The following is a 27,073-nucleotide window of genomic DNA, read 5'->3' on the forward strand; positions in this document are numbered from 1 at the left end:
CTTGGCCACCTCCTTTTGTCTTTTGCTTTCTCCTACTATTGTATGCAAATTTCCTCTCTTTATAAGGACTACAGTCATATTGGATTAGGGTCCACACTGATTCAGTTTGGCCTCACCTTAGCTAATATCGTCAAAGATCCTGTTCACATCCACAGGACCTGGGATTAGGACCTGAACGGGACCTGAACAAGGTGGATATGATTCAGTCCTTAACAGAACATACATCAAGTTTATTTAAAAAGCGTTTGAAAAATGTTAAATGAAGTGGAATGAATTATTGGTGATCTCCCTCCACCTACATGTAATAATGCATTTTATTAATGGAGTGACATAATTACTCTAATTGTGTTGACTAAGCCTTTTTTATTCCTAAAGGTATTCAGTTTTTCCTGGTTTTTCTTTGCTTCTTACCAATTTGCATAGAAGGGTCAATGATTTGTAACAGGTTCCACTAGTCACGTCACTGAGAAGAAACAAACAAAAAGTCACTCGGTTAGTAGGAGGTATTAATTTCTTGAAAGAACAAAGGAGTCTTGATATGGTTACAGTCACTTTCCAATTGTGTGGATTTTAAATACCTAAAAAGGTTAAATAAACCTTGGCTTATTTATGGTTAGTTATCCCACTATACATTTATTGTATTCTGTATTCTACTGTTCTCTATTTACTAGATTTGTGACCTTGAGCCACATAGTTAATCTATATAAGCCTTATTTCCTCATACATAAAATGAGTATAATAGAACTCTTTCACAGGGTTGCTGTGAGGGAGGACTAAATGAATGAGTGAATTTAAGTATACTTAACATTGTAGTTGCCACATGGTAATAGCTTAATAAATGTTAGTGAAGATTAATGTTTGTGAGAGAAATAAGTTGCGAACAGTATTTTTATCTTAAAAAGCAGATTGGAATTGCTGCACATCCAGGGTCCTTGAAAAGTAAATCTTGTACCTTCTGAAAGTATTCATTATTATTGTTCACATTATTAACATTCATGTTTGAATTTGCAAAGTACTTCTGTTTATCACCAGTACCATGAAATTGACATAGGAGATTCCATTACTTTTCTTGTTTTGTACTTCAAGAATTTGAAACTATAAGTCAAAGCATGTTAAAGTTGGTGGATTGGGCTATCGGGGGAGGGGGGTCAGGGTATGATGGAATTCTGTGTATGGGGTTAGTATTGTTTTTGCAACTGTACCTAAAACTTTGAATTTATTTCAAAAAAAAAAAAAAAAAAAAAAAAGGTAAGTCAAATTGGGCTTTTCCTAGTTCTCCCAGAATGGGTGACTAGGACCTCAAAGTTAAGTGTGAAGTGAAGTCAAGGACCTTATATTCTAAAGAAAGCCCCAAGCATTCAGGGGCCAGAGTCCTTTCCAGGGCTTTTTAAGTAAGATGTGACAGAATCACGTCAGAAGGTGGGGGAAGGAGGTTGTAAACAGTGGCTGATTTGCCTAGAGGGGAGCACTGCCCTTCCCTTAGAAGCTTAGCGAGGGCAAGTCTAAGAAAGCCAGTCTTGGAAATTCAGAATACTGGCAAAAAATGGAGCAGAACGTCTCAGTGTTAACTGTGTGGGTATTCATTGTGCAGCTGATTTATCTCTGCCTATTTGAGCACAGTGTAAAGATAATTGGAGAGAAATCTCAGTGTGTCTAGAGGTGGTGGCAGTAATACAGCCTGTTGCTTGTTTTGGGTTTCTCTTAGTTGAGGCTGGCAGTGCGGAAGGTAACCAGGCTTCCTCCTCGCCAGGGCTGGCGCTGCTGGAGAGGGGTGCAACAGCTAGTTAGAAGAAGTTGGGCTGAAGCAGATCTTTAGGTAGGGAACTGTGCAGTGGGTGACAGCCCCTCACCCCCTCTGTCACCAGAGGGCTCCCGTTTGTCCCCAGGAGAAAAGCCGTCATTTGATAATTTGCCTATGATAAAGCATTCACAACCAGTCAGTATTAGCCAGGGATGCTCAGATATTGAGAGAGTTTATCTGTTCGTCTTCATTGCTTCCCCTCCATGGATAAGACCACACCTCTTCCTCTATTGAACTTTCTTGGATCATGGGTGATGCCTGACTTTGGAGGGAAACATGATGGTTGTTAAGGTAGAAGATTAAAACTTGAAATTGGAGTAAATTGGACTGTGTTGTGTATTTTAATAACAGAAAACTACTGGAAAGCTATAGGAATTATTTAAGATGTTAAGAGGTAGGAAAAGGAGATTTGACTAATAGTTGGGAAGAATAAAAACTGTTTCTTGTGTTTGTACCTTTTGATTTCAGACCCTTTACAAAGGTTACAGAAGTATCAGTTTAAATTCATACTAAAACTTTTCTGACACCATATCTGGTTCACTGTCTTTCCTCTATAAAGCTATCACAGTATTTGATATATGATTGTTTTATCTTCTTAATGGTTCTATTTCTAAGTGCAGTGCAGTTTTGCTCAATATAATTTTAGTATGAAGTATATCTTATTTAATTCTAAGTATTTCAAATTTATAAATTCTATTAAATAATAACACTTAATTGGAACATGAACTAAAATATCTTATTTCTCCATTTTTCTGGAGTTGATCAAAACTTGGAAACATTGAAATCTCAATAAAAAGCATTAGTTTAATATTTTATTTTCACTTAGCATAGGAGATTGAATTTTATGAAGTTCTAAGTTAATTTTGAGCTATTATCCACATGTGAAAGATAAGTGAATTTTAGCTTAAGCAGTGTAGGACAATAAAAATTAAGATTATGATGAATTAAATGATATCTAACACATTTTCCTTACTATGTGGCAGGCCCTATTTAAAATACGTATATGCATTCATTTAATCCTCTCAAGTATTCTATGATACAGATCCTGCTATTAATTCCCTGCTATTAATTCCCTTTTACACGTGAGGAAAACTGAGGCTAGGTAGGTTAAATAATTTGTCAGGGGTTGCACAGTTACAGAGTTGGGGTTCAGACTCAGGCACTCTGACTTTAGAGTCCATGCTCTTAACCACAGAATTACATAGTTCTCAACTGGAATAGGATAATTTTAAGATGAGTTTGAGTACTACACACACACACACACACACACACACACACACATCTGGAATAGGATAATTTTAAGATGAGGTTGAGTACTACACACACATACACACGCACACACACATCTTTCTTTAATTTTGCCTGCTTTATTCCACACAGAGTAGATGATTTTGCTGGTATTACCACAGGAACCCGCTGAAATATTATCTCAACTCAAGGTCTAAATATTTATCTTTGATAGGTTAAATATGATTGACTTTTAACAAATGGCTCCTACTTTTTAATTCTTAAAATTGTTTAGAAATTTTTCATGGGTAACTTTTGGTTGATAGTCTTTGTCTTGCTTGATTTTTCCTTTGCATGATAGAGAAAAGAATATTAAAAGAAGGTCATTAGAAAAGAGTTGCTTTTTAAACATTTATCCAGAACTTCTCCCATGTATTTTTTAAATTAGTGCTCTCTGTTTTTTCTCATTTCTGAGATACGTACATGTTTATTTGCTGATGATGATCACATAGACAGACTCTTCCTCCCATCTTTACCATGGCTATTCTTCTTAAAATAGTTGAAACTAGGTAGATGTTTGCATTTTTTCCAGCATTCAAATGGCAGGGAAAGTGATGTCAATTATATTATTGATATTGTTTCCTAGAATACATTTGAAATCTACCCTGTGTGAGAACAACAAGAAAAAAAAAGATATACTACCACATTAATTGAAAATGAACAAGCCCATCTCTGGGACAGTTTTTGGAGTAAAAAAAAATGAAATGAAGCCTGATTTTCAGCAATGGTGCTGAGAATAGCCTCTGAAATATTAAATTGCTTTTGTTGTTTGTTCCATTAAAAATTGTTTAAACATAATTCCTTATGGCATGTGGACATTTAAAAATAATCCCCCCCCCGCAAAAAAAATGCAAAAATGTTTTTTCCCCTTCTGATTATGAAAGTAATACTGATCAAATTTGAAAACAGAGAAGCCTGAAGAAAAATGTAAAAGTAACTAATTTCTTACCATCCAAAGATAACATTTGTAAACACTGTGCTATAAGTTTAAAAAAAAAAATCCTGCTAATGTTCCTGCCATAATTTAAGAATTTGAGGAAACCAGCTGAGTAAAGCTGATGATGCATTAGACCTGGATGCATTAGACCTGGATGTCTGAACTTAGAATTCAAGGAACTTGAAATTAATGGGGACTGGGGGTGGGGGTGGGGTGGGGGAACACCTGAATAGAAATGGAAAGTTTTTGAAATTTAGTTGTCTTATTCCAGTCATCTGACTGCCTTTTTTCCCTGTATATTCTCTCTTCCCTTCTGAGGTTTGCAACTTTCAAGCTTAAAAAAAAGTTGATGCTTCAAATTTGATGTGTTTTTGCTAATAATAGACTAAAATAAAATAAGATGTGGGGAGGGAGAACCTTTACTAAGAGAGGTTAAAAACCTTATGGAAAAAGAAAATCTGAAACCTCCTTGTAGAATGAAGCTTTAGAAAGAATGGAATCTAACCATTGAAATTGTACATCTGCTAGGCAGCTGTGCATTCTTTATTCATAGGTTCTGCTGCAGAAATAGCAAAAGAAACTTTGAAAGGAAAACATATCCTAAATAGACTGAGCATATATTCTTGTCACTAATTATGATATGTACATTTTTAGTTGTATGTAATTAATTCTTTAAATGAATTATTTCCCTTTCTTAGGAGTTTCAAAAATTATTTTCCAAAAATTACACTTTTTTTGGTTAATTTTAGGCATCCTATTTATATCTTCAGCACTGAATCAACTTTTTATTAAATTACAGATCAAGAAATCTTCAGTAATGAGACTAAAAGAGTGTAATTGCTATTGTAAATTTGTTATTGCTTTCTTTCCCCTTAGCACAGTATTCAAGGCTGTGTGGCACTTTAATGTTTTACCCTTCAAAAATCAACTCTTCTGAGTTTGTTTAAACAAAATATTTAAAATATATTTTAAAAATAAGACATACAAAACAGTCGAAATTTAAAAAGTGAAAGGCATGAAAAAGCTTTTATTCTTTTATTTAGTTCCAGGAGGCCTTAGTAATTACTAACAGTTTGCAAAGCACTTTTATTCTTCACTCTCCTGTGATTTTCATTGTCTTGATAATGATTTTCATCTTCTTGATCTCTTAACGTAAAATTAAGACAAAGCATTGACAATTCAATGATTACAGAAAATTTTTTATTTTTTTTTTTTTTTTCTCACTATAAAGGGGAGGCATACTTAGGCATACTAGGATTCAGAAAACATGGAAAAGTGGAAAGAAAAAGGAGAAATATTCCCAGCATCTCCTAACACTATTCTCTTTAGTCTTCTTTTTTCTGTTCCTCTGTTGCATAGTTTGCCCTGGTACTGAAGATGATATTTCATGTCTTTTTAAAATTCGTATCTTAAGTATTTCTGATAAAATAGTTCTTAACCATTATTTTTTATAACAGTTTTTGGCAGAACTTTTCACAGTTGAGGAGGGAAAACTTACTAGGTTTATGAAAACCTAGGATTATTCATAGAAATAATGTAATATCCTTAAATTAAACTAGTGATTAAGAGCATGGACTTATGGATTTCAATACCAGCTCTGCTTCTCACTAACTTTGTGACTAGCAGTTTGGGCAAATTGATTAACCTCTTTGTGTCTGTGTCTTCATCTGTAAAATGGGGATAATGGTGCCTACCTCAAGAAGAGGTTTTTTTTATATAAAGCATTCAGGACAGTATCTGACCCATAGTAAGCATTGTGTAAGGGACCTAAAAAGTCAAGGGTCATAATCACTCCATGCTGACTGCTGAGAGAACCAGCAGACAGACAATTAGTAAGGAAATAGAAAATCTGAATAGTACAGTTAAAACCTTGACCTAATTGATAAGCATAGACAACCACACCCAATAAAGGTCAAATATGACCCATTTTATGGGCTATAAAGCAAGTCTCAATAAATATGAAAGGATTGAAATCATTCAGAATATCCTGTGACCATGGAGTAATTAAGCTAGAAATCAATAACAAAAAAGATAATAATCCAAAGAAGATATTTAAATAACTAATAAAGACATTAAAAGATGTCATTAGCCATCAGAGAAAGGCAAATCAAAACCACAATGAGATAGCATTTCAAATATGCACATTTGTAGGGTCAGAAACTAGAATACCATTTACCAGGGGCTGGGTTGGGGGAGAGGAATGGGACTATGAGGACTATGAGAACAGATAATAGGGCACCTAATCTAGTGTGGCAGGTCAGAGAAGGGGACAGATTCAAGAGATATGTTTAAGAGGTAAAACTCTCAGCACCTGGTGGTGGATTGGATGTATGAGGGCTGAGGAAAAGAGAAGTGCAAGGTTTTAGGCTTGATGAGCTGGAAGGGTGATGTCACCATTAATTGAGACAGGTGTTATTGGAGGAAGAGGACCTTGTTTAGGTTGGGTGGTTGGTAGGGGTGGGGGGAGATAATGAATTCAGTTTTGGACATACTTTGAGGTTCCTATAAGCTATCCATGTTGAAATATTAAGTAGGCTGTGGGTATATATATGGGTTCAGGAGCTTAGGGGAGCTGTGTAGGATGAAGGAATAAATTTGGTAAATGTAAATGTAAAGATGGTCTTGAATCTGTGAGAATGGATGAAGTTATCTAGAGAGAGAATGTGAGGCAATATGTGAAAAACTGATTGAATAAAGTAGGGGAAAAGACCCATAGAGAATAATAGAGAATCTTTTTGAAAGATTAGGGAATAAATCTTAAAATTAAACTTAAATTAGACTTAAATTAAGGAATCCAGAGGCTTGAAAGGTAATTATCCTTAGTCCAATGCTAACTAGTTGGGTGACCTTATCAGGACATGCTTTAGGTCTCAGTTCTCTCATCTAGAGAATGAAGCTGGTTAGGCCTGCTTAATGGCTAAGTTTCTAGTTCCAAATTGATAATTCAGTTGAAACTATTATTAGTTCTTAAAGAGAATTTTTCCTTTGATTGTGAAAACAATATATATCAGTTTTAGAAAAACGGGAGACTATGGGAAAGAAAGGCCTCTCTTTCTCAATTAAAATTTCCTCTGTAGTAGGACTGTCAGTTTTATTATAAATAGGGACTGTATTTTCTTTGGCCTTATAGTTCTGAGAGGTGTTGGTCAACTACAAATGACGGAATTAATCAGGGTAGGCTAAGTCATGCTTCATTAATGAATAACCCTCAAATTCCAGTGGCTTAACCGAGCAAAAGCTTTGTTCTCAGTTTCCGTGTCTAACTTGCATCAAATAGGTGGTTTAAATAAAGCCTCAGAGGCTTCCCAGAGGCCCCACAATCTTGTGGTTGTTCCTTCTGGAGCGCATGATCTTCTCAGTTGATAGGGAATGGAACATTGGAGGGTCTTGTACCAGCAATTATATCTTCAGACTGGGTAGCGATGTATGTAACTTCAACGGCCATTAGTCAGAACTAGTCATTAGGTCTTACCTAACAGCAAGGTGATTGAGGAGTGAAGTTCTTCTGTCTTCTTGGAGGAGAGGAGACTTGGATGGTGGGTAAGTTTTAGAAGTCTTTATCACAATGACCTGGCTTTTCTGGGTATAGTTGATTAGATTGAGGATGGATCCCTGATCCATGTGGGGCCAGTTGGATTGCTTTGCCTAGGAATTTGCTCTTGGGACACTGAAGACTAAATTTAGCCTTGGGGTGCTCCTGTCGTTAGATGCAGACGCTGGGACTCCTAGTCGTGTAGTGGTGCTGGTGTTCAAGTAGATGAGTAATCAGAAGCTGATCTACAGAGAGAAGAATGAATCAGATTGTGTAACTTTAGGGAGGAAGAATAGCTCTGTTGGTGCTCGGTGGCTTTCCGTTTCTCAGACCTAGTTTCAAATGAGGCCTGACTATACTTCCTGCATCTGGATTTCTTGAGAATGCTTGAGATGTTTCAGCAAATGGAGTATTCACAAAAAGTATGTTTTATGCCACAAATAAAATCAGTAGATTTCCAGAAAGCAAAAGTCAAATGGCTGTGTTTCTATTTTCTGGCCACAGTGCAATAGAAATTAACAGCAGTAGGGTGCCTTACCTCCTTGAAAGGGAACAAGCAGAAACATAAATCCAAAACAAAATCGCCTGTCTACTTGTGTCTTGGAGGAGACATAACTTTTAAATAATTTATGGCTTAAAAAGAAATTTGTTTGTGGAAGAAATGGAAATGTCCTTATATAGATAGTGGTGGTGGTGGTGAATGCATAACTACATGATTTTACAGGGAACCATTGATTGTTTACTTAGGGTGGAATGTACAGTGCTTGAACAAAACCATCTTAAAAAAAAAAGGTTGATGGATAAACCTTGAGGACGTTATATTGAGTGAAATGGGTCAGACACAAAAGGGCAAATATAGTACGATCTCACTGATATGAACTAATTATAATATGTAAACTCATAGACATGAAATACAGGTTACCAGGGTAAAGAATGAGGCTCAAGAATGGGGAGTGGTTGCTTATTATGAGCAGAATGTTTAACTAGGTTGAACTTATGTGTTTGGAAATGGACAGAGATGATGGTATCACGTTATTGTAAGAATAACTGAAGTGCTGAATGGTGTGTGAAGGTGGCGGAAAGGGGAAGTTTAGAGTCACACATGTCACCCGAAGGAAAGTTGGAGGTTAAAACATGGGAATATATAACACAGTGAATCTTGTGGTGGACAATGTCTGTGATTAACTGTACAAGTATTAGAAATTTCTTTCATGAACTAGAACAAATGTATGACACTATAACTATAAGTTAATAATAGAGGGGTATATGGGGGAAAATGTACCTATTGTACATTTTCCCCCATATGCTATGTACTACATATACTATGTACTACAGTTAGTAATATTTTAACATTATTTCTTCAACAAATGTACTATACCAATACTATGATTCAGTAATGGAGGGGGGACGGTTTAGGGGTATGGGAGGATTTGAGTTTTCTTTTATGTTTTTATTTCTTTTCTGGAGTAATGAATATGTTCTGAAATTGAAAAAAAATTGTGATGAATGCACAACTGTATAATGGTACCATGAAAAACTGATTGTACACTTTGGATGATTGTATGGTATGTGAATAATCTCAGTAAAATTGAATTTAAAAAAACCTGAAGTCACACATGATTTAGAAATTAATTATAGTCAGTCAGTTAATATCAGTGTTGCCAGAATGAAACCTTGAGGGAAATGATAGCAATTAAATGCTAATTAGTAAACAAAGATGAAAAATAAATGAAGAGAATATTCCACTCAAACTGATTAAAAACTGATTAAAAACAACATAAAATGAAAGATTAATAAATATAAAATTATAAATTAATGAAAAGGGAAGACAAAACCTTGGTCAGTAAAATGAAAAGCTGGCAGACTCTAGGTAAGTGTTAAGAAGAAAACAAGATGCAAGTTAACATTAGAAATTAATTCTAAAAAGAGAGGAGTTGAAAACTTTATAAGAGAATATTGCATGACTTTATGCCACACATTCTAAAGATTGGATGAAATAGATTGTTTCCTAGGAAAATGTTAATTACTGAAATTGTTAGAAGGAATAGAAAGACTTAATAATAATCGAGTACTGGTGAAGAAATAGAAAGGTTGTCAAAGACTTACCCCTTTTTACATGCCTTTAAAGTAATTGATGACTTTTGTTACGCATATTTCCAGCGGAAAGAAAAAGATGTAAAAGAAAAGATTCTCTTTGAGGCCAGCATAATCCTGCTAGCAAAATCAAAGATGGCACATAAAGAAAACTATAGGCTATTCTAATTTATAAACCTAGTTGTAAAATCCAAAATGAAATACTAGCAAATTGAATTCAACAGTATATTATAACTGTAGGATAAACCTAGTCCAGGAACTCAAGCATTTGAACCTTAGAGATTTTTTTAGTGTCGTTTATATCATACTAGTATGTCAAAGGAGGAAAGCAATATGTTCATCTCAATTGATGACCAGAAATTATTAGATAAAATTCAGTAACCATTTCTGATAGACTAGCTTTAGGAAAAGAAGGAAACTTTTTCAGTTTGATAAAGGGTAAAACTACATAAGCACATAGCAAACCCACTTAGTAAAATATTTCCCATGAAATAAAGAACAATACTAAATACTCATTAATTTTTTAATTTTTAGAAAATATATGCAGTGTTAGATTTACAGAAAAGTTGCCCAGAAATTACAGAGTTCCCATATACTCCTCCTTCCCACCACATACTTTCTCCTGTTATCAGCATCTTGTTTTATTGTGATATGTTTGTTACAAATGATGAACCAATAGTGATATATTATTAACTAAAGTCCATAGTTTATATTAGAGTTCACGTAGATGGTCAACAACAAGGGAATGAGTGTAACTGAAAAAGCAGTATATGGACACATCCCTGGAGGCACTCCATGACAACAGAGACTGAGATGGAGACTGAAAGCAGTATGCTATCCTGGAAGCCAATTGAGGAAAGTGATTTAAGTAGGTGGCAATAAGTGATCATTTGTGTTAATTACAGTTGATAGGTCAGATAATTCAAGGACTGAGAAAAGTCATTGGGACCTCCACAGGAATAGTGTAGATGGGATGCTGGGTGTGAAAGCCTGATAATAGTAGACACATGAGATAGTGGGAGGAAAAAAAACTGTAGACAAAGTATAGATACTTCCCTTGAAAAAAGGGGGAAAAAGTATCAACTGGAGGGGAAAATGGAGCCAAGAGAGGTTTTGTTGTTGTTTAAGACGGGAGAAACAGCAGTCAGTTGATACGCTAAGGAGAATGGTCTTGTGTGATATAGGAGAGAAGGGATGGAACTAGGGCATAGTGGAGTTTTGGCCCTTGATGGAAGCATGATCTTTTGATTCCGTAATGAGAAAGAGAATTCAAATCTACAGAAGTTTATCCACAGATGCAGCAGGAGCTTATGGATGTTTTCCTCATACAGCATGTATTTTCTTAGTGAGATGAAAAGCAAAATCATGAGCTGAGAATAAAAATGTTGGATGTTTGGGGAGAGAGGAGAAGGTGTAAAATGATCACCTAGGTCAGACTGGAACGTAAATGGACCAGGAAATATTGTTGGGCAACATTAAGTGCGCACCCAAGCTTAGTGGTCATTAATTATTAAGTGAGACCAATCAGCAAGGTTATTTATTTCTCCAGCCATTTACAGCTGCAAAACTGCAGATGTAGAGTGGACACAGTTGGATTTAACCAAGGTTGGGGTTGTTCAACTAAGTAATGAAGCAAGTGAGAATATTTGCAACTGAACAACTATGATGGACCATAGAATTTAAACTAAATAAGAGCAGTGAGAAACATGGAGGTGAGGGGAATGTGGTGAGGAACAGTGAAAAGATAATAGGATAATTTGAAATTATTTCCAAAACAAAAAAGATAATAGGATCAGTGGATTATAAGTGCCAATGATGTCAAAGGATTGTTGGTATTAGAAGGAGTGATCTGTAAAGATAAGTGATCAGAGAGAAGGATGGTTGATACTGAAATTATGGAGGTAGTTATAGTAATTGATAATAATAATAATGTTATATTACTGGTCTGGGACATGACCATGGGTAGTTGAGGTAGAATGATGATCAAGAAACTAAGAGGCCAGGAAGGTGGTGGAAGAATTACCTACCTGGATGTTGAGACCATCAAGAATTAAAATAAAATAGTGTTGGAGATAGTGAGTCATACAAGATAAAATCTTTAGGGAATAGAGGGGGAATATGTCAAGGTTCCATGGAAAACTGCAAGGAACAGTAGTAATAGGTGGTGCTGTCTGATGACGTGAGATTCAAAATCATGTTTGTTTGGTGTTAAGGAAGGTGGGAGAGAGAACTATCTGGAAGTAGGAAAGAAGGCCAAAGCAGATAACTTACAGCCAGGCCCAAAGGATGAGGCGTCTGGGAGAGAAAATTTCACCAGTTGAGTGGATTGCAAGAGAATCAGAGTTGTTAAGTACAAATCAAGTTTCAGTTGTAGGGGTTCTTAATCGGGTGCAGTGGCCTCACAAAATTCACGGAATCCATGGATTTAGGTGGGAGAAAATTGCATCTTTATTTTCACTAATCTCTAACTGAAATTTAACATGTTCTTTAATTATGAAAGTAAGCAAAAACCTGCAGTAGTATCAGCAGTACCTATGACGATGTAAGCAAAAGGAATTAGATACTCTCATCACTTTACATACAGAGGAAAGTTCACTTTTTCCTTCTGAATTATTTTAATTATTTGCTATGAGCATTGTGCCGGTTTGGATATATTATGTCCCCCCAAAAGCCATATTCTTTAATGCAGTCTTGTGGGGGCAGATTTATTAATCTTTTTGATTAGGGTGTGACCTCTTGATTGAATGTTTCCGTGGAGATTTGACCCCACCCACTCAGGTTAGGTCGTGATTAGTTTACTGAAGTCCTTTAAAGGGAGCTCACACAGAAAGCAGAGAGATGAAGACGCCCTGGGATATGCTAAGCCAAGATCCATAATGCTTGCTGATACTTGAGATGCTTACAGATGCTTGGAGATGCAAACAGAAGGATGTTTGGAGATGCTAAGCTAAGAGATTAAGCCCATATTTTGCCCGGAGAAGCTAAGAGAGGAACGAAGGCAGATGCCCAGACACATTGTGAAGAAAGTCCCTTTGAAACACAACATGGGAGCAAAGCACCAGCAGACGCCAGCCACATGCCTTCCCAGCTGACAGAGGTGTTACAGACGCCATCGGCCATTTTCTTTAGTGAAGGTATTCTCTTCTTGATGCCTTAGTTTGGATACTTTTGTGGCCTTAGAACTGTAACTTTGTAACCAGATAAACCCCCTTTATAAAAGCCAATCCATTTCCGGTATTTTGCATAGTGGCAGCATTAGCAAACCAGAACAGGCATGTATACATATAAAAAACAGCTAGTTACATTTAAGGGAATCCTTTTTTTATTTTCTTGAGTGTATTCTTTAGTATTCCTGCAGGATACTCAGGGTTAGGCCTCCCTGCTCTCCAGGTTGCTCAATAATGAATTCTTTTAAGGAATGTTGACCAAAAATGAAATGTTTTTACAGCAGGATGAGATAGGCACCTTGGAGAATAGTTTTAGCTTTGGGGAGCTGTCGTGAAGCTGTCAGCCTTGTGTTAGCCCATTAAAACATTTGGCTTTTGTGATGAAGTAGGCAGAAAATTGGAAGCCTTATCTCCAGGAACTCTCCTTATGAGTCACACCATGTTTGGGACAGGGAACTGCTAAGTCATCCAAGGGTTAATAAGCACTTGTCAGATGTAGTAAAAGTTGACAGTACTGCCCAAGTTGAATGACTATTGCTGGTATATAGGGAAATCCACTGCTTTTTTCATTTAACGTGAATATAGTCACCATACTGAACCTGTTTGTTAGTTTTTCCAAGTTTGACACTTGGTTCTCTTGGCTTTTCTAGATAGATAGTATGTTCTGCAAAGAGTACAGATTTTGACTTTTCCTTTCAAATATTTGTACTTCTTTTTTTTAAGCTTCCCTTATTCCATGGGCTGGGGCCTCTAGTTAAGTGTTAAACAGTAGCATGAAAAATGAGCTTATTAAGAGAATGAAAATACGAGCCACAGACTGAAGAAAATATTTGCAGAACACATATCTGATAAAGGACTTATATCCAGAATTTACAAAAGCTCTTGTTTTAGTTTCCCAGCTGCCAAAATAAATACTATACAGTGGGTTGGCTTAACAATGGGAATTTATTGGCTCAGGCTCATGGTATCAGAAGCTAGAGGGTCTGCTTCCTCCTGGGGTTACTGTCTTCTCTCTGGCCAGCAAATTTTTTTTTTTTTTTTTTTTTTTTTTGGTGTTTCCCTCACACAACAGTGCACATGGCAGCATCTTCTCCTTTCTCTTCCAGGTTCTGTTGACTTCTGTCATCCAGGTTTCATTAACTTCCAGCTTCTTGCTAATCATATGGCTTCTCTATGTCCAGTTTCCTTTGCTTATAAGGACTTTAGCCATGTTGGATTAAGGCCCACCCTCAGTTTGGGCACACCTTAACCAGAAGCAGCTTCAAAAGTCCTATTTATAAATGGGTTCACACCTGTAAGACCAGGGGTTAGAATCTGAGCATGCCTTTTGTGGGGGACATGATTCAATCCCCAACAACTCTTAAAACTCAACAATAAGAAAACAAAGAACACGTTTACAAAATGAGCAAAAGATCTGAACCTCACCAAAGAAGATATACAGTTGGCAAAGAAAAATTTGAAAAGATGTTCAGCATAATTAGGGAATTGCAAATTAAAACAGCAGTAAAATACCATTGTACACCTGTTAGAAAGCTAAAATCCAAAACGCTGACATCACCAAATGCTAGCAAGGATGTGGGGCAACAGGAACTCTCATTGCTGGTGGGAAGGCAAAGTGATATAGTCATTTTGGAAAACAGTCTTGACAGTTTCCTCCAAAGCTAAAAATACAGGCTTACCATATGATCCAGCTTTGCACTCCTGGGTATTTATCCATATAAACTGAAAATTTATATCCATACAAAAACCTGCACACAAATGTTTATAGGAGCTTTATTCCTAACTGCAAAAACTTGGAAGCAACCAAGATGTCCTCCAGTAGATGAGTGGATAAACAATCTGATACATCCATAGAATGGAATATTGTTTAGTGATACAAAGAATGAGCTACCTTGCCATGAAAAGACATTAAATGTATATTGCTAAGTGAAAGAAGCGAGTTTGAAAAGCCTACATATTGCATAATTCTACCTAAATGTCATTCTGGGAAGGGCAGAACTCTACAGACAGTAAAAAGATCAGTGGTTGACAGGAGTTCAGGAGAGGGGAAAGGATGAATAGGTAAGCACAGGGCATTTTTAGGGCTTTGAAACTATTACCTGTGGATATGGTAGACAGGACAAAATGCATTTGTCAGAATCCATATGGCTGTACAACAGGAGTGAACCCTAATGTAAACTATGGGCTTTAGTTGATAATAATGTATCAACATTGTTTTATCACTGGTAACAAGTATACCACACTAATACAAATGTTAATGATGGGAGAAAGTATGTGGTGGGGAAGGATGTAAATGGAAATTCTCTGTAATTTCTGGACAACTTTTCTGTACCTAAAACTCCATAATATGAAGTCTATTTTTTTAGAAGAGAATTCCATTAAAGCATATGATGAACTAAATATTGTTTCATATAAAATGGTAGATAGGAATGAACATTTTCTGTTAGGCTGGGTGGTTTAGGGTAAAAAGCCTCTGAGGGCTTACTCTGTTCCCAAACTTCATCCTAAGCCCCTGTCCCATTTTATTATTTTATTATTCACACAATTGAAATATAAAAAATTGTTTACAAATGATATTTCCCCTCCCCCCAGGGCCTCAGGAGGCAATATAGGGCAGTATTCAAGCATTTTTCTTGGGACTACAATGGAGAGACAAACTCCTAGAGGTATGCAAGCATATGGATAGTTTCAAGTGAGTCCATTTCAAGACCCTAAACTCTTTATTACAGCTGATCTTCTTGTGACCCATTCTCTCAAGCAGTTTCTCCTTTCCCACATCCCAGTTCCACCATTTTCCATTTTACGCCCTTTTCCACTTTACAAAAGAATGGCATAACTTTCTCCCTGTGCTTGCGTTTACATTTTCCCTGTGGTGGAAAGACCTCAGGGGGGTAACAGGGGTATCAAGATAATTCAGTGGGGGAAAGAATAGTCTTTTTCAACAAATGGTGTTGGGACAACTGGGTATCTAATTGCAAAAGAATAAAGTTAGATCCCTACTTCATACCATATACAAAAGTTAATTCAGAATGGATTAAAGAGCTAAAAGCCAGAAACCTCTTGGAGGAAAATATAGGTATAAATCTTTGGATTAGATATGACATCAAAAGCACAAGCAACCAAATAAATAATAGTTAGTGGACTTCATCAAAATTAAAAACGTTTATGCTTCAAAGAACACCTATCAAGAACTTGAAAAAGACAACCCACAGAATGGGAAAAAATATTTGCAAATCATATATGTGGTCAGGGATTTGTCCCCAGAGTATGTAAAGACCTCTTACAATTCATTATGAAGAATCAAATAGCCCAATTAAAAAACGGGCAAAGAATTTGAATAGACATTTCTCCAAAGAAGATGTATAAATGGCCAATAAGCCAATGAAAAGATGGTCAGTGTTGTTAGTTATTACAGAAATGCACATTGAAGCCACAGTGAGATACCACTTCACACTTATAGGGGTGGCTATTATTAAAAAGACAAATAGTGTTGGAGAGGATATAGAGAAATCTGAACCCTCATATGCTGCTAGTGGGAATGTAAAATGATGCAGCCACTTGGGAAAAGTCTGGTGGCTCCTCAGTGGTTAAACCAAGTTACCGTGTGACCCAGCAATTCTCCTAGGTATATACCCCAGAGAATTGATACATACATCTACACAAAAACCTGTACACAGATGTTTACAGCAGTATTATTCATAATAGCCAAAAAGTGCAAACAACCCAAATGTCCATGAACTGATGAATGGATATATAAACTGTGGTGTATCCATACGATGGAGTATTACTCAGCCATAAAAGAGATGAAGTACTGATATATGCTGCAACATGATTGAACTTTGAAAACATTATGCTAAGGTGAAAGAAACTAGATACAAAAAGCCACATGCATGACTCTATTTATATGAAATGTCCAGATCAGGCAAGTCCATAGACAAAGAAAATTGATTAGTGGAGTAGAGGTCCGGGGGAATGGGGTATGACTGCTAATGTTTATGAGGTTTCATTTTAAAATGATGAAATGTTTTTGAATTACATAGTGGTGATGATGGCACAACTTGTGAATATTCTGAAAACCACTGAATTATATGTACACCTTAAAAGGGTATAAATCTCAGGAACCTCCCCAAAATGTCAGTTTTAAAATATTGGTGTTAGTGTTGAGAAAGTAACCACCTTCAGTGGTTTCCAGATTTTTGTTTTCAACAAAATTGAAGGATCTTCAGGTTCAGTATTCAAAATTGATTGACTTTTTAACTGCTGAATCACTAAAAATACTTTTGATGGTAAATTACTATGGGATTTTTCAACAGATAAGAAAGTGATTTTGAAAGTTGTGTGACCTAACCATGTATGACAAAATTCCTTGCGTTCCCATTCACCTAATTATATGAACATGATTTCTTAGTGCTTTCTTGAAAAAGAAGAAAAAAATGAAAAAAAGTAGGAATAAATGCACTGAATCATGTCTCATTTTAGCAATAATTATTCAAAGATACATTTTTGAATAATTAGGTACATGAAACTAATTGAAAGAAAAAGTCCCATCCATCTCATTGACGTAGTTTGAATAAAATTTTTCCTTTTAATGTTAATTATTAAATCTGTAGTATCTCATTTTAATCAGTTGTGCACAGCTAGTAATTGTAATGATAAGTGAATTCAAATAAACAGGCTTATTTATGATCAAAAGAAATAAAAATTTTTTTCCATTTAAATTTTACAAATGTATGGCTGATTAATAAAATTTCAAGCATGAAGATTATTACATTTGGGGCACATGTAATAGAAATATGAGTTCAAGAGAAAAAGAATGATCTGAATTTTTCATTTTAAAATGGATCATGGTGGATGTCGGATTACAGTAGTATTTTGTCTAACAGATTAAAGAGCTATGTTACAGATTTATTTAAAATGTCAGTATTTTCATTATGCCAGAAATCAGATTTTTTGCACATCTCTGATTTGTGATGCAAGATTTTAGATGTCACTTTAGGATTGTGTGAAGGATTATTTAGATTTTCACACTTATATTTGGGGATACACAAACCAAAGAAAGTTGAAGGCTACTGGTCAAGTGCTTAGGCTTTAGATGTCACGTATTAAGGGTTCAGGTTGTCTCTGCTGTGTATTGGTTGTGCAACCTTAAGCACTCTAAGACAGTTTCCCATCTCTGAAAACAGATACAGCTCACTGGGCTGTTGTGAGGATTAGATAAGATCAGGTAAGGAAAATGTTTAGCAGAGCACCTTGCTGGCATTAGTACTAACCACTAACATTTATTCAACAATTACGACATACCAGGCACTGCTTTAATCTTCCCAAAATCTTTGAGGGAGGAATTATTATTCCTGTTTGCATAGAGGGGTAAAACAACAGGAGGGCAACATAATTCAGTCATTAAGAGTACCCACTCTGGAGCCCAAATACCTGACTTTGAATCTTGGCTTTGCCACTTATTAGCAGTGTGACCTTTTACTAAGTTATATAAATTGTTCTGTGCTTCGTTTTCCCATCTGGAAAAATGGGACAATAATAGTATCTAAGGCAAGGACCAACTTCCTCATTACTCTGTCTTGCATAGTTCTTTGGTAATATTCTTTGAACCACCTTCAGTACGCCATACAATAGTCTACCGCCCTGTTCCCTTCTTAAAACTCTTCTGCTACCTGTACTTACTGATTTTATTCTTTTTTGGTCATCACTGCAGTCTTTTCCCCAACGACTATTTTTAATTGGCCTATCACTGTATTATGTCATTTGATGACCCTTATCTCTCTGTCTTCCCAAGTTTTATACACACACACACACACACACACATACGGTGGTGGAACAGGACAAAAGAAAATTAGTTGGTTCTATGTTTTGTGATTTCAGGATTTTGTATTTTCAGTTGATGTGCTACGACAACAGAAAGAAGAGTTAAAAGGTATAGCATTGGGGCTGGCCACCTTAAATAACAAAATCACATTCTAGTTGCATAATGAAGGGTACTTGTAGTTTGATTTCAATTATGTAAGGGGTGCAGGATTTCTGATTTTCTGTTTTTACGTTTTCTGATCGTCAGATTTTTTTTTAACATTGTAAGGCAGTATTCAGTTTAAATACAAAATAGTTAAAATATACACAGGTGGTGTATAGATTTTCTATTGCTGTCGTAACAAGTTGTCATAAACTTAGTGAATTAACATAAATTTTTCATGTTATTATCATGTTATAGTTAAGTGGGTCAGATACCTGTCACAGTTTTCGCCAGGCTAAAATTAAGAAGTCTGCAGGGCTGCTTTCCTTTTTGGAGGCTTTAGGGGAGAATCTGGTTCTTTGCCTTTTCTTGCTTCTAGTGGCTGACCACATTCTTTGGCTTCTTCCTCCTTCCTCCCCATCTTCAGAGCCAGCAAGTTCTCATCTCTCTGACCCTTCTTTGACATTCTCTCTTCTCTTCTTCTCCCTCCCTCCCTCCCTCCCTCCCTCTCTCTCTCTCTCTCCCCCCCTCCCTCTCCCTCCCCCCTTCCCCCCTCCTTCTCTCCCTCCCTCTCTCTCTCTCTCTCACACACACACACACACAAGGTTCTCTCTGCTTTTAAACACTCACATGATTAGATTGGGCCCACTAGGGTAATCCAGGATAACCCTCCTCCATCTCACATCTCCCTTTAATCACTTCGGTAAAGTCTCTTTTGCCATGTAAAGTCACATATTCACACATTCCTGGGATTAGGAGGAGGACATCTTTGCAGGGGCCATTATTCTGTTAACAAAGTTGGTTTTTAGTCAGTTTCATAATGTTAAACCATTAACCTTATCTATTTTGATAAAAGTAAGGACTACAGTAGTGATTAAGTGATAAGACTTTGAAGTTGGATGTGGATCAAATCTTAGTTCTGCTGTGTATCAGCAGTGAGACCTTAGGCAAATTATTTACTTTTTTGAACCTGTTTTCTCTTTGGTAAAATGGGAATAGTAATGTTTACTCTCTAGTTTAGCATTTAACATTGTAAGGCAGTATTCAGTTTAAAATACAAAATATTTAAGTAAGTAGTACAGGTAATGTATAGGTTTTCTATTGCTGTCACAAGTTGTCATAAACTTAGTGAATTAACATAAATTTTTCATGTTATTACCATGTCATAGTTCTGTGGGTCAGACACCTGACACAGTTCTCACCAGGCTAAAATTATTTTAACAATCAAAATTGTTTAAGTAAATCCTTAAAGATTTTTAAAAAAAGGCTCTATGTTTTAATTAAAACTGAACTGAAAAAATTATAACATAAAAAAGTCGAATTAACACTCAGGATATGTTACAGGGATTTTTGTAAGTGTTCTTATGTGAAAAAATGTTTCAAAATTCTTCATTGATCTAGCAGCAGCACCTAAGTCACGAGGTTGTTGTGAGGATCAAATTAAATCATGATGTAGAAGTGCTTTCAAATGTATAAAATAATATAAAATTTTGGTCCTATTAATATTAGAATTTCTTAAAATTCTTGTCATTGGTGAGAATGTTAGAACATCCTTTGATACCTGGCTAGCAAAACTATTTTTCAAGTTTCTGTTGTTCTTTTCCAGATTTTCAAACTCATCTCTTTTATTAAATTAGGGTAAATGAAAAGATAATAGGAAAATTAAAAGTACATAACTTGCATGATTCTTTTAGTCACTAGGATTTAAAAAATTTACCTGGACTATTTTATTAATTCTTAATTATATCCTCTTCTAAAAACTTCTTAGGAGATAATTACTATCTTTACAGTAGATGCAAAATAAATACTAAGTCCACCTTGTATTAGTAACACTAATTGTTCTTAAAACCTGAGCTGTATTTTTAATCTTGGGTAGCAGACAGTTTTATTAAGTAGCAAAAATAAAGTCTTCATTTATAATTGGCTTGTTTATGTACTCAGTTTTCCCTTTGAAACCTCACTATATGTTAAGCAAAAATAATTTTTAAAAAGTGATTTGATTTCATATATTTTTCCCTTAAGCTGTAATAGTGAATATATCTCTTTCCCCTAAGCAGCACAAAGATGCCATTTTAAGAGGTTAAATTACTTTCTAAATGTTGACCTGAAGGAGGAGAGAAGGAAGGGAGATCAAGTTACACATTCTTTGTTCCAGAGCCTACCGCTGCACTTCAAGTTTGGAGACACTCTGGCTAGGTTAGAGTATGCATTTGCTACAATATCTTTAACCCTGCCCCCCACTTAGGGAGCTACAAATTTAACATCCCTGACAGGGCCCCCCAAAGAACATTTTATCTTAAATATTTTTAAAAGTTGCTACTTTTTCTTTATTTTAAAGGTTTTATATTTACGTAGTTTGACATTCTAAGCAGATATAAAGATTATATGTTGAAGGGAATTTTTTTTAAAAGATATTTTCTTTGAGAGGCATAGAAAGTTGTATTTTAATATTGCAATTGGAGTTAAATTTAGAGAGTATTTTAAATTGTATTTTGAGGAAAAAACTTCTCTTGGCATACAATGGCATGAATTGGACCGTTGGTATATTTCATAAGAGTGGTAATAAAAAGTCCCCAAAGCAGTTACAGTATTTCTTTTGTTCTGTTTCCTTGCTGCTGTTAGATCAGTGAAGAATTTTGCAACATTTTTTCACATAAGAACAGTCACAAAAATCCCTGTAACATATCCTGAGTGTTAATTTGACTTTTTAATGTTGTAACTTTTTCAGTTCAGTTTTAATTAGAATATACAGCCTTTTTTTTTAATCTTTAAGGATTTATTTAAAACAATTTTGATTGTTAAAATTTGTATTTCATAAAAATTTATATGTTTATATGTTACTGGTCACATTTCTGAGGGGTTAAGGAGCTTAAGCATTATTTTGTAAACTATTAAACATGAACTGTCCATTAAGAAGTATTGCATTTTTTCTCGTGTCTAGGTGATTTTAAGTATTAATAATGTTCATTAATTTCCTACTGAAGAAAGTTGCTATAGTTAGTATTCAGAATTATATCAGGAATATAGTCTCAACTCTTTTAGTATTTTATGAGTAGGAGTTCCCTGTGTCAGTTTATGATATAGATAGAAAGTTACGTTATCTCAACAGAGTTTTTAAAATTTTACTTTTTATTTTTAGATCTTTATTGTGGTGACACAATTTCCAATTTTAACTACTTTCAAGTGTACAATCAGTAGTATTAAAATACATTCACAATATTGTGTTAGCATCAGTACCATCCATTACTAAAACTTTTTCATCATCCCAGACAGAAAGTCTGAACCCGTTAAGTGATAACTCCTCATTTCCCCTTCCCCCACCCCTGATAACCCAAAAATTACTTTCTGTCTATGAATTTGCATATTATAGCTATTTCATTTGAGTGGAATCATGCAACATTTATCCCTTTGATCTGGCTTATTTCACTCAACATGATGTCTTCACGGTTCATCCATGTGGTAACATGTATCAGCACTTCATTCCTTTCTTCTGCTGAATAATGTTCCATTGTATGTATATACCACATTTTGTTTATCCATTCTGCTGATGGACATTTGGGTTGCTTCCATCTTTTGGCAATTGTGAATAATGCTGCTATGAACATCAGTATACAAATATCTCTTAACAGACCTTTTAATTATTGTGCCAACTCACTTACATGTGCTGTCCTTTCCAAAAGAGAAAAGGTACAATAAAAATTTGTGGTTGGGCATTGGGATTTAATGTTGTTTTCTCCTGTTCATAGTTTTTATTCTCTCTAGCTCATGACTTAGTTATAATTTAATTACATAGTTTTGCCCAGTAATTTGATGCCAGAAAGAACTTGGTAAGTTCTGGCTCCAGTTCTCTAGCCTTATCTTGGCGTCTCCCTTATGCTCTTGCTCTTCCCTCTCCCGCTTTGTATAATAAATCCAAGCTTTCTTTGTAGGCTCATCCTGTCCTACCACCTCCATGAAGTCTTAATTTCATCCAGGCTCTTGATGGTTTCTTCCTTTTCTGCTCTTCTATAGAGCTTCTAATTACAGTGTTGTATACAGTTATTTTTCTTTTTAAGTTTTTGTTCTTTGTCCCTAATTTGATTATAAATGGTACTGCCATTTTGTTGTGTACCTGCTGTATGCCAAGTACTCTGCCATTGTGAATTTTTAAAATATCCTGCTAAGCTCGGTATTAGCCTACAGATAAGGACAGTGAAAAACCAACTACGCTTGTGCTGTAAGTTTAGTCACATGTCTTTCTGTCTTTGACCCCTATTCCTATCATACTTATTGGGTACCTAAAACATATTAGGTGCTTAATAAATATGGGATGATTAGATGACTCATATTTTGGTTCACTCTTCCTTTGAAGAATAGTTTTGGAATGGGCAAGAGAACCTGAGTCTGTTAAAATTTATTAATTTTTCATTCTTCAAGTTACATGGGATTGTCGAGCATTTTCATGGGCTTTTCTAAGCTTCCATGTGGACTCTGTACAAAAAAAGATTGAAGTATGATTCCTTAATGTGATTATATAATGTTAAGGAATCTTTTACTGCAGGCAACAGGGAAAATGTTAAAAGTAACTAGTCAGAATAGGGTATGCTGCTGCAGGATGTTACTATTAAAATAATGAGGTGAGCACATTTATATATTTTTAAATTATATAGGCAAACCTCAGAGATAAATGGGGAAATGGAGTTAAGTCTCAGGAGAGATTTCTGACTTTTGAATCTTTTATTTAATTAGGTTATATTTTGATACTTTGTGTAAGTACTGTTTATTTTGATATAAAAAATCGTTAGCCTCAAGACACATGTTGACACATCTTTTTCTTTTATGATCATTAATGTTTTACATTGTTGTATAAGCATTTTTAAGCTTTTAGATTCATTCCTTTGTTAATTTTTCACTAGAAGTTCTTTAACCTTTGGCAAATTTATATCTTTGCAGAAACTGAGTAATTGCTTCATTCGTCACAATTTCCACAATTAATATTTACGTTTTGTGCAATTAGTCTCTCAACATTTGATAAATATTGTTTTTTCTTTTTTTAATTTTTATAAGTATATACTGTGTTTTTTTTTTTTTTTTATACTGTGTTTTAATTATTTAAATGCTCATTGAGCCTTGGACTTAAATCCTGATAAGGATTTTATGTTTTAAAATCTGAGGTTTGTGTGTGTTTGTGTCTGTGTGTGTGTCACAGGGAAATGAATGGCTTTAAAAACATTAAAATTGCCTCACATCTATGGCCAATTAATATTTGATAAGGCTACCAATTGGGAAAGAATAGTCTCTTCAATAAATGTTGCTGGGAGAACTGGATATCCATATGCAAAAGAATGAAAGAGGGCCCCTATCTCACACCATATACAAAACTTAACTCAAAATGGGTCAAAGACCTAAATATAAGAACCAGGACTATAAAACTCCTAGGAGAAAATGTAGGGAAGCGTCTTCAAGATCTTGTGGTAGGCAGTAAGTTCTTAGACGTTACACCCAAAGCACAAGCAATGAAAGAAAACGCAGATAAACAGTACCTCCCCCAAATTAAAAACTTTTGTGCATCAAAGGAGTTTGTCAAGAAAGTGAAAAGACAACCGCCTCAATGGGAGAAAATGTTCAGAAACCACTCCAATAAGGGTTTAATATCCAGAATATATAAAGGAATCTTACAACGCAACTAAAAAGTGGGCAAAAGACTTCAATAGACGTTTTTCTAAAGAAGAAGTACAAATGGCTAAAAAGCACTGAAAAGATGCTCAATGTCACTAGCTGTTAGGGAAATGCAAATCAAAACTGCAGTGAGATATTTCACACCTACTAGAATGGCCTCTATTAGAAGCACAGAAAACTACAAGTGTTGGAGAGCATATGGAGAAATAGGAACTCATTCATTGCTGGTGGGAATATAAAATGTTTCAGGTGCTGTGGAATACAGTTTGGCAGTTCCTCAAGAAGTTAAGTATAGAATTACCATATGATCCATCAATCCCATTACCAGGTATATACCCAGAAGAACTGAAGGCAGGGACTTGAACAGATATTTGCACACCGACGTTCATAGTGGCATAATTCACAATTGCCAAAAGATGGAAGCAGCCCAAGTGTCCATCACCTGATGAATGGATAAACAAAATTTGATACATACATACGATGGAGCATTATTCAGCTGTGAAAAGGAATGAAGTCCTGATGCATGTGACAGTATGGATGAACCTTGAGGACATAAGGTTGAGTGAAATAAGCCAGACTCCAAAGGACAAATATTATTTGATTTCACTATTATAAACTAATTAAAATTGACACACTCACAGAGTTAGTCTAGAATACAGATTATCAGGAGATAGATTGGAGTTAGGGAATTGGGAGTTGATACTTGTACAGATTTTCTATATAGGCTGATGGTAAAGGTTTGGAAATGGATGGTGGTAATGGTAGCACATTATAGTGAGTGTGGTTTAACAGCACTGAACTGTATAGGTAAATGTGGTTAAAAGGATGTATATGTTACTAGCATCAAAACTATATATATCAAGACTATAACACAGTGAACCCTATTATAGACAGAGGACTATAGTTAATATTATAAGAGAATGCTCTTTCATGAATTGTAACAAATATGAAACACTAATTCAAGGTGTTAATAATAGGGATATGAGGAAAACATAAACCTAATTAAACTGTGGACAATAGTTAATAATACTATTTTAATAATCTTTTAATTGTAACAAATGTAACTACTGTTAAAAAAAAAGTGCTATTGACAATTGTAACATGGTTCCACACTGGTACAAGGTGGTATTGGTGGGGTGAGGTATTGGAATCCTGTATAAAAATTTTTAATTAAAAAAATACTATTATCATATAAAAAAACACAAAATAATTCTAAATTAACAATTGTGCTTTCCTATGTAACTTAATTATTATAGATTTTAATGTAATTATTTGTTTTTCAAGGTTTTTTTTATCATTATCAACTAAAACGACTCTAATAAATGATTTTCTTTTTGTATGTAATTGTGAAAATGTAACAAAATTGGTACAAGATTTCCTTTTTGAAAAACTTTACACGTGTAAACCCAAACCTACTCTACAAGGAGTACCTAAGAAGGAAATTAGTGTACCTAGAGAATTTTGAGATAATAAATAAGACTTTGAGTTTTATAAGTCTGGAAAATTTTGGAACTAATTTGACTTGGTTTAAGCCACAAATAATAAATGCACAGCTAACTAAAACCTTTAAAAAAAACCTTAAAATTGAAAACATAAACCTAGAAACTTACTCTAGGACATATAAAATATGCAGAGACTATGTATTTATAGTAGTGTTTTTTAAAAAATAAATTTTATTAAAAAATTATAGGTTTACAGAAAAATCATGCAGAAAATACAGAGTTCCCATTTATACCTCCACATACAGTTTCACTATTATTAGTATGGTACCTTTGTAACAATTGATGAAACAATATTATAATTACACTGTTAGCTACAGTCCATAATTTATATTAGGATTCCTTGTTTGTGTTTATAGTCCTATGTTGTTGGTTTTTTAAAACATTTTATTCTAGTGACATATGTACAATCTAAAATTTCTCCTTTTAACTACATCCAAATATATAATAAAGTGGTGTTAGTTAAATTCACAATGTTTGTGCTCCCATCACAGCCATCCAGTACTAAAACTTTGATCACTCCAACAAGAATTGTGTACCAATTATGCATTGATTCCCTGTTCCCTAGCTCCACTCCGGCCCCTGGCAACTTAAATTTTAATATCTGAATTATTGAATTTGCTTATTCTAATTATTTCATATCAGTGAGATTGTATAGTATTTGTCCTTTTGTGTGTGGCTTATTTCATTCACTGTGGTGTTTTGAAGGTTCATCCATGTTGTCACATGTTTCATTCCTTTTTTATGCTGAATAATACTCCATTCTGTGTATATATTACATTTTGTTTATCCATTCATCTGTTGATGAACACTTGGGTTGTTTCAATCTTTTGGCTATTGTGAATAAGGCCACTATGAACATCGGTGTGCAAATATCTGTTCGAGTCCCTGCTTTCAATTCCATTGTGTAGTATTTATATGTTTTATTGCAAGCCTTCAGAATTTGTAACAATTTTAAAGGAACTACTTCATTGTAACAGGGCAGCTTGTCCTTTTACCTCCCCAATTATATTGAGATTTTGCCCAGAAATGTGTTTTTGTTTAAACCTACACACCTTTGATTAAGTTAGATCCCTGTCAAAGCTATCATAGCACCCTGTTTTGTAATTTCCTTTGTAACACTTAGGATAATTGTG

General features: G+C 35.0%; 1 protein-coding gene across 3 annotated transcripts in view; it reads left to right on the plus strand.

Annotated features, from left to right (window-relative positions):
- BMPR1A (bone morphogenetic protein receptor type 1A) overlaps nt 1–27,073 on the plus strand; it is a 155,426-nt gene that overhangs the window by 14,674 nt on the left and 113,679 nt on the right. Inside the window, exon 1 of one of the 3 annotated variants that reach the window (XM_037804099.1) lies at nt 7,394–7,565. The exons of the other annotated variants lie outside the window; for them this stretch is intronic. The gene's annotated coding sequence lies outside the window, so the exon portion shown is untranslated. Of the gene's footprint in view, nt 1–7,393; nt 7,566–27,073 lie in introns of those variants that run through there. 3 annotated transcript variants of the gene reach the window in all.

This window comes from Choloepus didactylus, chromosome 15, assembly GCF_015220235.1.
Source record: "Choloepus didactylus isolate mChoDid1 chromosome 15, mChoDid1.pri, whole genome shotgun sequence".
Classification (NCBI taxonomy): domain Eukaryota; kingdom Metazoa; phylum Chordata; class Mammalia; order Pilosa; family Megalonychidae; genus Choloepus; species Choloepus didactylus.